The sequence below is a fragment of the Equus przewalskii genome, chromosome 6 (assembly GCF_037783145.1).
Source record: "Equus przewalskii isolate Varuska chromosome 6, EquPr2, whole genome shotgun sequence".
Lineage (NCBI taxonomy): Eukaryota > Metazoa > Chordata > Mammalia > Perissodactyla > Equidae > Equus > Equus przewalskii.
The window spans coordinates 58,967,119-58,979,004 of record NC_091836.1 but is presented as its reverse complement, the minus strand read 5'-3'; the positions used below and the strand labels follow the sequence as shown (position 1 = coordinate 58,979,004).

At 38.9% G+C, this 11,886-nt stretch overlaps 1 long non-coding RNA gene across 2 annotated transcripts in view; it reads left to right on the top strand.

The window, feature by feature from the left end:
• Positions 1–11,886, top strand: part of LOC103564605 (uncharacterized) — a 58,094-nt gene that overhangs the window by 28,432 nt on the left and 17,776 nt on the right. Inside the window, exons 3-4 of one of the 2 annotated variants that reach the window (XR_548125.2) lie at positions 3,857–4,094; positions 4,236–5,093. The exons of the other annotated variant lie outside the window; for it this stretch is intronic. This is a non-coding gene — a long non-coding RNA (uncharacterized lncRNA). Of the gene's footprint in view, positions 1–3,856; positions 4,095–4,235; positions 5,094–11,886 lie in introns of those variants that run through there. 2 annotated transcript variants of the gene reach the window in all.

Genomic DNA, 11,886 nt, shown 5'->3' with positions numbered 1-11,886 from the left:
TCAGCAGAGCTTCCAGACTAAGGTAGACTAAGAAGGACCTGGCCACTCACTTCTGAAAAAATTGGCCATGAAAACCCTATGAATAGCAGCAGAGCATTGTCTGATACGGTGCCAGGAGGTGAGAGGATGGCATGAAAAGACCAGAGAAGGGTTCCACTCTGAGGTACACAGCGTCACTAGGAGCTGGGATCTACCTGACAGCACTAACAACAAATATTGAAATTACTTAAGAATTTTAAAATTCTACCTCTTTTATTTAAGCAGTCTCTCTGATAGAATTACACATTTCTTGTAACATAATTCACACAAAAGGCAATTTGGGGCTATTTACTAGTGCAAAAAAGGGATTATACCATTAAATCAACTAGGATCAAATTACCACATTTCATTGCAGCTTTTCAGTGATGACATCAAGGAACTAGTCTTTTTCTGCATCACTATCCTTAGCGAGTTAACATGTAGTCTTATGCTTGTGAGCTCATGATTGCAAGAGGACTGCATCAGCTCCAGATGTCACATCCACATTCAAGGTAGAATTGAAAGGAAGTATAAGGCAAGCCACATTAGTCTCCATTTTATCAGGAAAGCAAAAACTTTCCCAGAAACCCCATCATCATACTTCTACTTTGGTATCATTGGCCAGAACTGGATCACATGGATACCTTTAATTGCAAAGGAGGTAGAGAAAGTAAGGAATAGGATTGTCAGGGTTGCCTTACACTAGGGATAGGCAAACAACCACCACGTCTGGACCACTGCCTGTTTTTGTAAATAAAGTTTTGTTGTAACATAGCCACACCCATTTATTTACATATTGTCTATGGCTGTTTTCATACTACAATGGCAGAGTTGTGACAGAGACTCAATGGCTTGCAAAAGCTAAAATTTTAATATCTGGCCTTTTACAGAAAAGTGTGCCAACCCCTACCTTAGACCACACTGAGGTCAGGCACTTTCCACCCCCAAACAAAACTGGGAAAGCTGTTGATAGCAACAAGAAGGGGACACTTTCACTGGGTAGACCACTAACATTGTCTGCCACACACAGCTATTGCTATCTGTTTTAGATGAGGAGACAGGCTCAGAAAGGTTAAGCAACCTGCCCAAGAACACAAGTTGAAGGAGTACAGTCCTAAGTTCAAAGTCAGGGCTCTCTGATTTCATGTCCTTTTGACCATATCATATTTTTGTGATTTTTCTCATCTGTGAAGGAGGTGTGAGACGCCTGCCTCTTATTCAATTTATCCCCAAAAATGAATTGTACAAAAGGGCAGAGAGCCAATGAATATATCTTAATGGGTTCACAAAATAATTAAGCATTTAGTTTTAAATTGCATTTCAATGCTCATTTCTCATCTTGTTCTCTTTCTGCTGCATATAATATACATGCTAGTACACCCTGATCTACTTTTGGATAGCTTTTTCCTATCTTTTTCTCCCCACTATTGTCTCATATCAAGTAAATATGTACCATTCGTGCTTGCAGGTATTACCTCCCCATTGAGGGTGTGAATCACATCTGTGCATACCCACTCTGTGCTCAACATATGCAGAATGACTGAGTGACATCCTCATCCCCACCATTGGCCTCTTGGGACTGAAAATGATTGCAGTTGCAGTATTCAAGGGCACCATGAATCCCCTTTGGCCTTGTTGGTCAGTGCCATCTGTCTGTGATGCAGCAGCATCTATATGAATCTCAGGCCTTGACCTTGGGCTGCCTCTGTCCCTTCATTTCCTTTGCAACCTTGAAACAGCAGCACCAGGGGTAGGAGAGCTGAGAACAGCATACTCTGGGTCAAAGGAAAAGGGCAAAGTTTTGAGATGAAGAAGAGGCAGGCTTTTGTAAATCTATTTTCTTCTCACCTTTCTCCATAACCTAATCAAAGGGGAGCTAGAAGAAACCTCCTCCCCTCTTCCTGTCTTCCGTTCCAGATGACTTAAGCTTCCTCAAATGGTTTCTACCTCTCTTGCTTGCAAGTCTCAGCCATTTCCTTAGCGTGGAAGATCCTTCTTCTCTCCCACCCCCATTCACCTTCGTCAGGCTAACTCCTCTTCTAAGGTTTTACTTTTAGAGTCAACGTCCTCCAAAAAGCCTTCCTCAGTAGTTGAAGATACCCCTGATTTCACAGCCACAGCACCTGGGCTGGGTCTAATGGTCTGTCTGCCTGTTCATCTCTTGTGTGAGTCAACAGGCCAAAACCTATGAGGAGCCACATCCACCTTATCCTATGTGCTCAATGAGTAACTGGCACATGAAAGAATGAGAACAGAAGTAAGAATTCCGAGGGCCCCTAACCCTTCCCACAGGTCAGGCCAGGGAATTCCTACCCACATTTTATCCCTCTTCCCTAGAGGTTTCTATCTGCTCCTCAGACTTTGGAAACTGTTAACCAGAACGAGTGTCTTTGTTTGGCGATCTTATCTGCATCCTTCTCCACCGGGTGTCGTTTTCCTCTATCTCTCCAGCCAGGCATTCCTCTGCTGCCAGAGCCATCCACCTCAGCTCTCTGAGTGCTGGAGCCTGGCGTCCTGGACAGAGCGCAAAAGCTACAGTGTAATCTCGCTTTCTTTCAGGGCCACTGACCAGAGGAAACAAAAAACACACTGATGGGGCTCTGCTGAGGCAGACCAGCCAGTGGCTCTGTAGTTTCCTTCTGTGTTTAAAGTCCCTTATCTGGCATTGCTAGCAAATCAGCAGGCCCACAGGTCAATGGGGGCTTATCTCCAGAGCTGGCGCTTCAAAGAGATAGTGCACACCACTCCCCTGGGTCAGATAGCTGTGCCAGTGAGAGATGGGGGTAGTTGGGATCAGTCAACTTCACACATAGAACACAACCCATTAAGGGTTTTTTAAAGCAAAGTTTTTAATTTTTTCCCATTATAAATGTAATCAGCACTTACTGTAGAAAATTTGGCAAATAACAAAAAGTGGAAAGAAAAAAATTCCTTCACAATTTAGTATATTTGATACATTTCTTTTTAGTCTTATACTAGGTTAGTTCTTTAATAGTTATGATCATATACATTTTGTAATAACCATAAATTTGTATCCTGGCTGTTTTTTTTCATTTAAAAATATAATGGAATTTCTCCAATTTTTTACATTGGGTAAATATAGTTTCGGTAGGAGCATAATATGTCTATATTAAAAATTTATTTAACCCTTTGCTCATTGTTAGGTATTTAGATGGTTTCCAATATTTTTCATCTGAATTGTTATGAATGTCATTGAACATAAGACTTTTTCTAAATTTATACTTACTTCTTTAGGCTGGATTCCCAGGAGAGATAAAAAAATATGAATATTTAAGGTTCTTGGTTTATATTGCTAGATGATTTGACAGAAAGGTTCTACTAGTTTATGCTTCTACCAGCAATGTTTGAGAATGCCAGTTTATTACATCTAGGCAAGACTAGAGAGTTTCCTTCAATATTGTGTATTTTTCTTATTTGATAGGAAAAAAAAAATTCACAATAGGTTTAACTTGCAATTTTTTCATTACTGATGAGGTTAAACATTTTTTCTCAAGTAATTATGTCTTTTTTGGACATAACCTATTTATGTCATTTTTTCACCTCTCTATTTGGCCCTTTAATATTTTTTCTTGTTAATTTTGATGTAAATTAATTCTTATGTTCCACGTACACTGCAAATACTTGTTTCCCATTTGTTGCTTTCCATTTGATTTTGGTTTGTCTGGGGTACAGAGTAAAATTTTTTTGTGCTTCAATGCATTGCTTTTGAACATTGTGTTATCTTTTGTTACCTTTAAACTTATATAGCCTCCCTCCTAGAGATCTGATACCATTTTTTTCTTTGTTTGCTTTGATTATGTTTGTTTGTTTGGCTTAGGAGGAAAGTGATTAAGAACCCGAAATCTAAAGTCAGACTGCCTGAATTCAAATACCAGCTCTATCACCCACCAGCTCTACAATGTGGAGCCAGTTACTTAAACTCCAAGCACCTCAATCTTCTCAGCTGCAAAATGGGAGCACTGATGTACACATACCTCAAACGGTTGTGATGATTAAATTAGTTAATATATGTAAAGCACTTAGAACTGTTCTTAGAAGCTTACAGTAAGTGCTGTGTAAGTATGGGCTGTTAATATTTAATCATCGTAGATTTATATTGTTTTAAAATCTGGTAGAGCTAAGCCCTATTTTCCTACTTTTAAAATTTGCTTATTTTTCAAAAATTTCTTGGGTAGTTTCACCTACTTGTTTTTCAGGATGAAATTTCAGTTATGCTTCTAAAAGGATTTCTCATGAGAATGTTTTTGGCCTTGCCCCATCTACTTTTATGCCGGCTCTACAAGGCTGTTTAGCATCATGAAAGGCAAGAAGTAAAGCATCAGATACACCTGGGTTTGTATGCTTCTCAGTTCGGCCACTTTGTGGCTGTCCGACCATGGTCAAGACTTCCCTGAGATTTACTTTCTTTATCTCTAAAATAAAGTAAGAGTGGTAATAACAGAACCTGCCATAACCCAAATCTTGATCAACTGCTACATGGATAAACAAAATGTGATACATCCATACAATGGAACATTATTTGGTCATAAAAAGGAATCAAGTATGATATATGCTACATCGTGGATGACCCTGGAAAACATCATGCTAAGTGAAAGAAGCCAGTCTCCAAAGACCACATATTTTATGATTCCATTTATATGAAATTTACAGAATAGGCAAATCTATAGAGACAAAAAGTAGATTCATGTTTGCTTAGAGCTTGAGAAGATGGGGAAACTGGATGGTGATAACTAAAGGATACCAGGTTTCTCGTTAAATCTCATACGATTTGAACTGATTGATGGTACCAAGATTGTATGCCTACACCCTTGTTGCAAGGGAGACTGACTACTACATTGGAAAATTTACCATTTAGATATGAGAATTTCCGCTAACATAGAAAGGGCATTCAAAAGACAATGAGCAGTCTTGATGATAATCCTATGCCTACTATAAGAATAGAGATCGACTCTCAGAAAACCCAAAATCTAAGAGATGCACCAAGGAAGAGGATCCAGAGAAGAATATAGAGAAGGAAGGATGATATAGATGAAAAGAAAATACACAAAGAAAAATAATGGAAGGAAATGGATTAAAGAATTTCCAGAAGGAGGGAGTAGTGATCAAAAGTGTTAGTATTATACAGAAGTCAAATCAAATAAAGGCTGAGAATTACCCATTGGCTTTAGCCACTAGCAGGTCATCCATATCTTTAGTAAGAGAAGTTTAACTAATTTGATGAGGAGGAATCCTAATTTCAGTGGACTGAAAAGGAAATAGAAGATGATGATATAAAGACATATACTTTCTCAAGACTTGAGGATCTAGTTACAACATGTGGATGTTGTAATAAATATCGTATTTAATCCTTGTAAGGCCTTGTGAATTAGGGACTGTTATTACCCCTATATTACAGATGCGAGGAGGCTTTGAGACCCAAGGTTATGTGAGGGGCACATCTGGGTCTTACAGTCAGACTTGTCTGACATTAGAGTCAGAAAGAACTCTTAGGCACCAGATCACACTGCAAACATTTTATAGGGCAATTGTTTTAGGGCAAGTCCCAAAATCACAGATTCTCAAAATAAGAAGGAATTTGAACTCTGATTCACTTCTTGGTTCCACTTCAGTGTTTCTTTCTCAGATCCTTAAAGGCAGAATATGTCTCTACCACATCCTCCCATCATTTATTCCTCTGTTTATTCCTCTGTTACATTTGTTTTTGATCATCTCTCCCTCTTCTGTTAATAGAAGTCTGATTATCTTTATCTCTGAAGAATCACCCATTCTCTCAACCTTGGTCCACTTGCTTTGGCAAGTGCTGACTCCATTCATGTCTCTAGGGCTGGACAAGTCACTCAGTCTTGACTGTTAGAACATAGCATCCCTCTGATCACTGTGATAAATTTAGGAATAAGCTTGTGAACAAATTCAAGTCACTGAAAATTGCATCCAAGACTTACATCATACTGTTGTGGAAGAGAAGTCCTATTTTCTGTTGACTTGAATCTTGGAGGATATAGACCTGGAGCTGTGGGAAGCCATCTTCCCTTCACATAGAATCTGGGGTGAAGCCTAAGGTTGGGAGAGCAGATCCAGAAGGTGGAGAGAGTTGGGGTCCCAGTGAGCCCTTGGATGAAGCCCCTTTTACGGCCAGCACCCCTGTACTTTTCTTTACATGAGCTAATAATTTTTGTTTGTTTAAGTCAATTTGAATGGGAGGATCTCCAATTCGATACCAAGAAAGACCTAATGCATAGCTTATGACTGCCTGCATGGTATTTTCTCCCCCAGTAGAATGTTAGCCATAGAGTGCCCTAATCCTCCCTTTTTTCTCTTTGTGCTCCACCCCCACCAATGTCTAGGATGATGCATTATGTGTAGCAAGTGCTCAGTAAATACCTGATGGGCTCAGTAGAATTGAGTGTAGACTGTTTCTGCAACATTCCCTAAAAGTTGCTTCAGAAAAGCTTCCTGTCTATAAGCTTGCTGACTGCCACTTTTGTCTCTTAATCACAAGAATAATCTGCAGAAGAAGTCCCAAATATTTGATCTTTCTGTTTGTTTGAATTCACATGAAACTAGAATTTAGTGTAAACATATACTTGGCATGTTCACTACATGTTCCAACAAAACAGCTTGAAAGATGCAGAGTGAATTGTTCTATCAGTGGCTCAATAGACTAAAATGTTCACTTTCTGTCCTTTGTGAAAAACTGGTTTTTCTCTGGCGCTTGATTCCTTTCACACAAAGAGGCTGACATCTCTCAGGATAAAAAAGGGGTAGAGAGTTAAGATGTTTTTCTGTTATTACTGTGAAAACTTGGCAGCAATTCTTTACCAAAATGGCCATGAGCTGTTGCTGTTCTGTAGTTTAGGAGCATTGCCCTTCTAGGTTCATTAAACGAGAAGGATACAGACAGAAGGAAATACTTTCAGCACACATTGAGGAGCGCTGCTAAATGACGTGTCATAGCTATGGACTGCTGGAAAATTCTGATTTACTCGTATTAATAACTGCTGAGATTGTTGTTTCACACTGATATAGGTAAGGAGACTCTTCTACCCTATCTTTATAACAAAAAACATTGGAAGAATTATAGTGAGTTGATCATATTAATATTCTAATTCATCATAGCTATAATTGTAGCTGACCCTTACTGAGTACTTATTATTTGCCAGATACTGTTCCAAGCATTTTATACATATCAATAATAGATAGGGACTATTATATCCCCATTTTACAGATATGAAACTGAGGTACAGCATGATTACTTAACTTGCTCAAGGTCACACTTAACTTGCCCTAGGTTGTAAAGGTAGAGCTAGGAGTCCTACCAGGTAGTCTTTCTCCTGAGCTTCTCTTCTTAACCATCATGCTTTACTGCTCTTCAGAATATTTTCACAAACAAGTTGATAACTTTTGGGAATATGGTAATATGACCTTTTGGAAAAGTTAACTTACAACATCGACTAAAATTTAAATTGCACATATCTTTGCTTAACAATCTAGGAACATATTCTACAGAAGTAATAGACATATACTAAAGGATTTACATACGAGAATATTTATTGCAGCATTATTGGTAGGAACTGGAAAATCCTGAATGTCTCTCAATAAACAAAGGTTGAATTAACTGTAACACAATCATATTTGGCAGATATATTGAATGAATTGGGTCTATGTCTGTTGACCTGGAGGTATATCCATGGTGTATCATTAAATGAGAAAAGCAAATATCAGAGAACTGTGTGTAGTGTGGTTCATTTTTATAAAACAGTGATCAAAGAATATATATATTTGTATATGGTTTCATGAGAATTGTGTGGAATTAGGATACATCAGACTGTTAGTATTCTGGGAGTGGGGAAAAAGTGAACACAAGGAAAGCTAAGAAAATTAAAACTAAAACAATATGGAACGATAGGTATGGTATAATGTCAGATTAAAATTCAAATGTGAAAGTCCATAATATTAATGCAAATATGTAATAATTGAGTATGCATTTAGGAAAGAGCTACACAGTAACAAGGACAAATGTTCAATCAAACATTAATTTGATTAAATAATAATTGTGTGAAAAAATTTTTTCTTGGATTTTGGTTGTTTTTTAATATAGATTTTTGTAATAAAGGACCATTAATGAGCAAGGGGGAAAGTATAAAAACCTTTTTAGGAGAGGAGCAAGTCCGGAACCCAGAAGTGAAATTAAGATGAAATTAAGTAGAGTGGCCAATTTACCGCAATGTGAACATGGGCTCTGTGAGGCGTGGTGGAGGCAGCATTGCCAAGCGTCGTGGGTTGAGAGCCCAAGAAGAAACAGTCAAGTCAGCCCTGAGCCAAGATGAGACTAGACGCTGCTGCCATCTCTACCCACATTCCTGATTTGTGCCTTGTTCGGCCTCGAATAACAGCTGCCTTGGATGTATATATTCATCAAAGCCCCACTAGCAATTCTAGAGCTTTGGAAACTACTTATCTCTGTTATCAAGGCTCTATTACATCCATCCATCCAATTATTCACTCAGTTAGCATTTGTTGAGTGCCTACTGTGTGCCAGGCCATATGCCAGCTGCTCGTTCTGTGCTAAGATTGCTTCTAACACAGAAGATAAAACACACTCTCTCCTTCCTCCCAAAAACCTTGTCTAAGCATAAACATGTTCACTTATCCTGCTCACTATGCAAAAGAGAAACAAAAGGAATGCTTTTACTTATATTGGGGCTGGGGTGGGCGTTAGACTTTTCAATGGGGTCCACATTTTACTAATAATGGCCCTATCGAACACCCCTGACCTGCCGTGGCACACGAGGCTCTCCATAATCTGACCTTGACCCGTTTGACCTGTTTTCTCTCCTCCCACTTCTCACCCTCTATCAAAACAACCACACCAAATTTCTGAGCACTCCCAGGACACAGCATGTTGTTGTAGGCCTCTTTGCCTTTGAAAATGCCAGTCACTTTGCCTAGAAAACCCCTACCCATCCTTTAAGAATCTACTTATGTGTCACATCTGTGAAGCCCTCAGTCACTTCTTCAAAGGATTAATTCCTCCATTCTGGTTGTCACTACCAGTTGTTGTTGGTACTTGAGGTCTACAGTAAATTCAAGAAGTTGGAAACCTGTGAAATAAACTTACCCATGTGACATTGAAACCCTAAAGACAATGAATAATATTTTAGAACAGACATGAAAAATCACCTAAAGACAGGAAAATTCACAAACCTATAGGATTTAACTGTAACTGGATTGAAATGAAAAAATTACAACTCTAGGAGAGATTGTGTAGTTGCAAAGCACGGAAAAAGAGTTTGAGTGTTTTCTACCCCAGCATTGCCCCAGGGGTTGAAATTTCCTTGCTGGAGATAAAATTTGAATTTTTCCATGCTTAAGGACAAGGCAGTTCCTACTGTGGAGATGGATACAGGAGGCTATCAATTTCCAGTCCCATCAGCAAGACCATCTTTATTGTGAGAAAGATATAACAGGATATCTTAGACAGGCCCACAACACAATGTTATGATTATAAATAGGCTTCCTATGTAGCTTAATAACAAGGAGCAAAAGCATCCTTCACTATAATGTTGATATTCCAGTCTATCTCATTGAAAACTCTTAAATAAGCATTCTGATGTCTAATTTTAGTCTCCTGTGCATTTTACTTATCATGAGTCACTGGCAGGCCTCTCTCATGCCCGAGCCCTGAACCCAGTAAGTCTATGGACTGGCAAAGCAAACGAAGAGATCTTGGAAGTTGATGATCATCAAGACACAGGCCAGTAGTTTTCATCTTCTGTTCCACAACACACATGGCGAATGGTATTCACGTGAACAAGTCCCATGGACAGTCCCAGACTGAAGTGAATTCCACTGTACTGGTTCTAACTCCATTTCTTTCTTTCCCACTTAAGAAAGTATATCATAATGCAAGTGAGTACAACGTTGCCACAGAGATGACCTTGAATCTGCTTTTTCTTTTTTACATTAAATAGTTTTTTTCTAACAGCCCCACTCTGGTCTGCCCAGTTTTGAGGCTAAGGTCTGTAAAGGATTTAGCAGGTGAGTGACATGATTATATTTATATTTTAGAAATAGAAAATGGCAGCTAAAATTTAGAATGCTATGTAGTATTTGGGCAAGAGCTGATGATGGCCTAAATCAAGGTCATGGCACTGAGGATGGAGAGGAAAGGATAGATTTGAGAGCTATTTAGGAGTAAAATGAATAGAACGATTGGATAATGGGGTAGGGAGGTGGTGGGTGGTGAGAGAGAGGGAAAAGTTATGGATAACCTCAGCTTGCTTGAATAACTGAGGAAACAGTAATACCATTAATAGAAAAAAGACTACAGGACAAGGAGCTAGTTTGGGGTGGGAGAGGACACATTTTACTTTACACAAACACTAGGTTTCAGGTTACCAAGGAAAGTCCAGATGTCAAGTAAGATGTCAAAATACAGATCTGGAGATTAAGATAGAAGTATAAGTATACATTTAAGGATAATTGGATTATAAATGATAACTGAAGTCAAGGGAGTACTGTGCAAGGTGAAAAGGAAAAACAGGTAAAGGACTAAGTTTGGGAATAGTAATACATAGGGGCTGACCAATGGAGGAAGAAGTCAGCTAATAAAGTTGAGAGGAGAGATGTTGAGATTCATCAAAAGAATCAGGAGAATGGATGGTCATGGAAACGAAGAGAGGAGAAGATTCCAAAAAGAAGTAAATGTTCGGTGATGTCAAATATCCCAGAGGAAGCAGGAGAAACAATGAAGAGTATTAATTCGCTTTGGCAATAAGAAGGTCATTAAAGATCTTTAAAAGAACATCCAGAGTGTGTGGAGCATGGGCACTGGATTGCAGTGGGTTTAAGTGTGAACATGAAGGAGTAAAAGGAAGCAGATGATGAAGGAAATAATAGTAAATAGTGATAGCTAACATTTATTGAGTGCTTTTTCTGTGTCAGGCACAGTGCCTTACATATAGGTTCTCATTTAATCTTGTGAACTATGTACAGTTATAATCCCCTTTTATACACCAGAAACACATTTTGGAAGTTAAGGGAGCTGCTGAAGATCTCTCAACCAATATGTTGCAAAAACATGATCCAAACCTAGTACTGACTGACCCAAAGCCCAAGATCTTGACCACCACACTGGGGCCAGAAGAGAAAGTGGGGCCAGAGAGTACTCTGTTTATCTGGTTATAACATTATAAATGGAATGCTTCTTCTGAAATGATAGTTTTAATTTTTTCATAATGAAAATCACACACACAGACAAAATCAGAAGGAACTAGTTTCCTTGAATTGTTACTCTGATCTCATGTCTAGAATCAATTAATAATGAACTACTGCAGTTTTTTCACTATCAAAACTGCACTCAGCCAGCCAGATGGTCAGTCATTAATATGTGCTGAGTATGCATTGTACAGGATGGTGAAGGTGAAGTGGAAGTAAGACACCGGGCTAAATTTCCTGGACCCTCAAGGAAAAGTAGCAGGTGAAATGCAGAGGAAAGGAGAGTTCCAGATCCACCTCAAAGTTTCTGACCTGTGCTAGAGGTCAGAAAGCAGCCTTCCTGAGATCCCTTGGTCTCATGGATCACCCGTCATGTACCAGCTATGTGCCAGCTGCTCTGAGTGTACAAAGCTAGTTGATGATGATAAAGAAGAGAAAAACCATTGTGATCTCATTTCCCATCCTGGAATCCAAATATATTCACATCTTTTTTTTTCTTCCATTAGCAGCTCTACCCCATAAGGCTTCATTAGCAGAAAGCCCACTTATCTCTCTCCTCTGAATTATTCAAGAATTCATAACATTTCCCTAGTCTAAAGGGTTATAACCCACTTCCAAAAGCCAGATTGA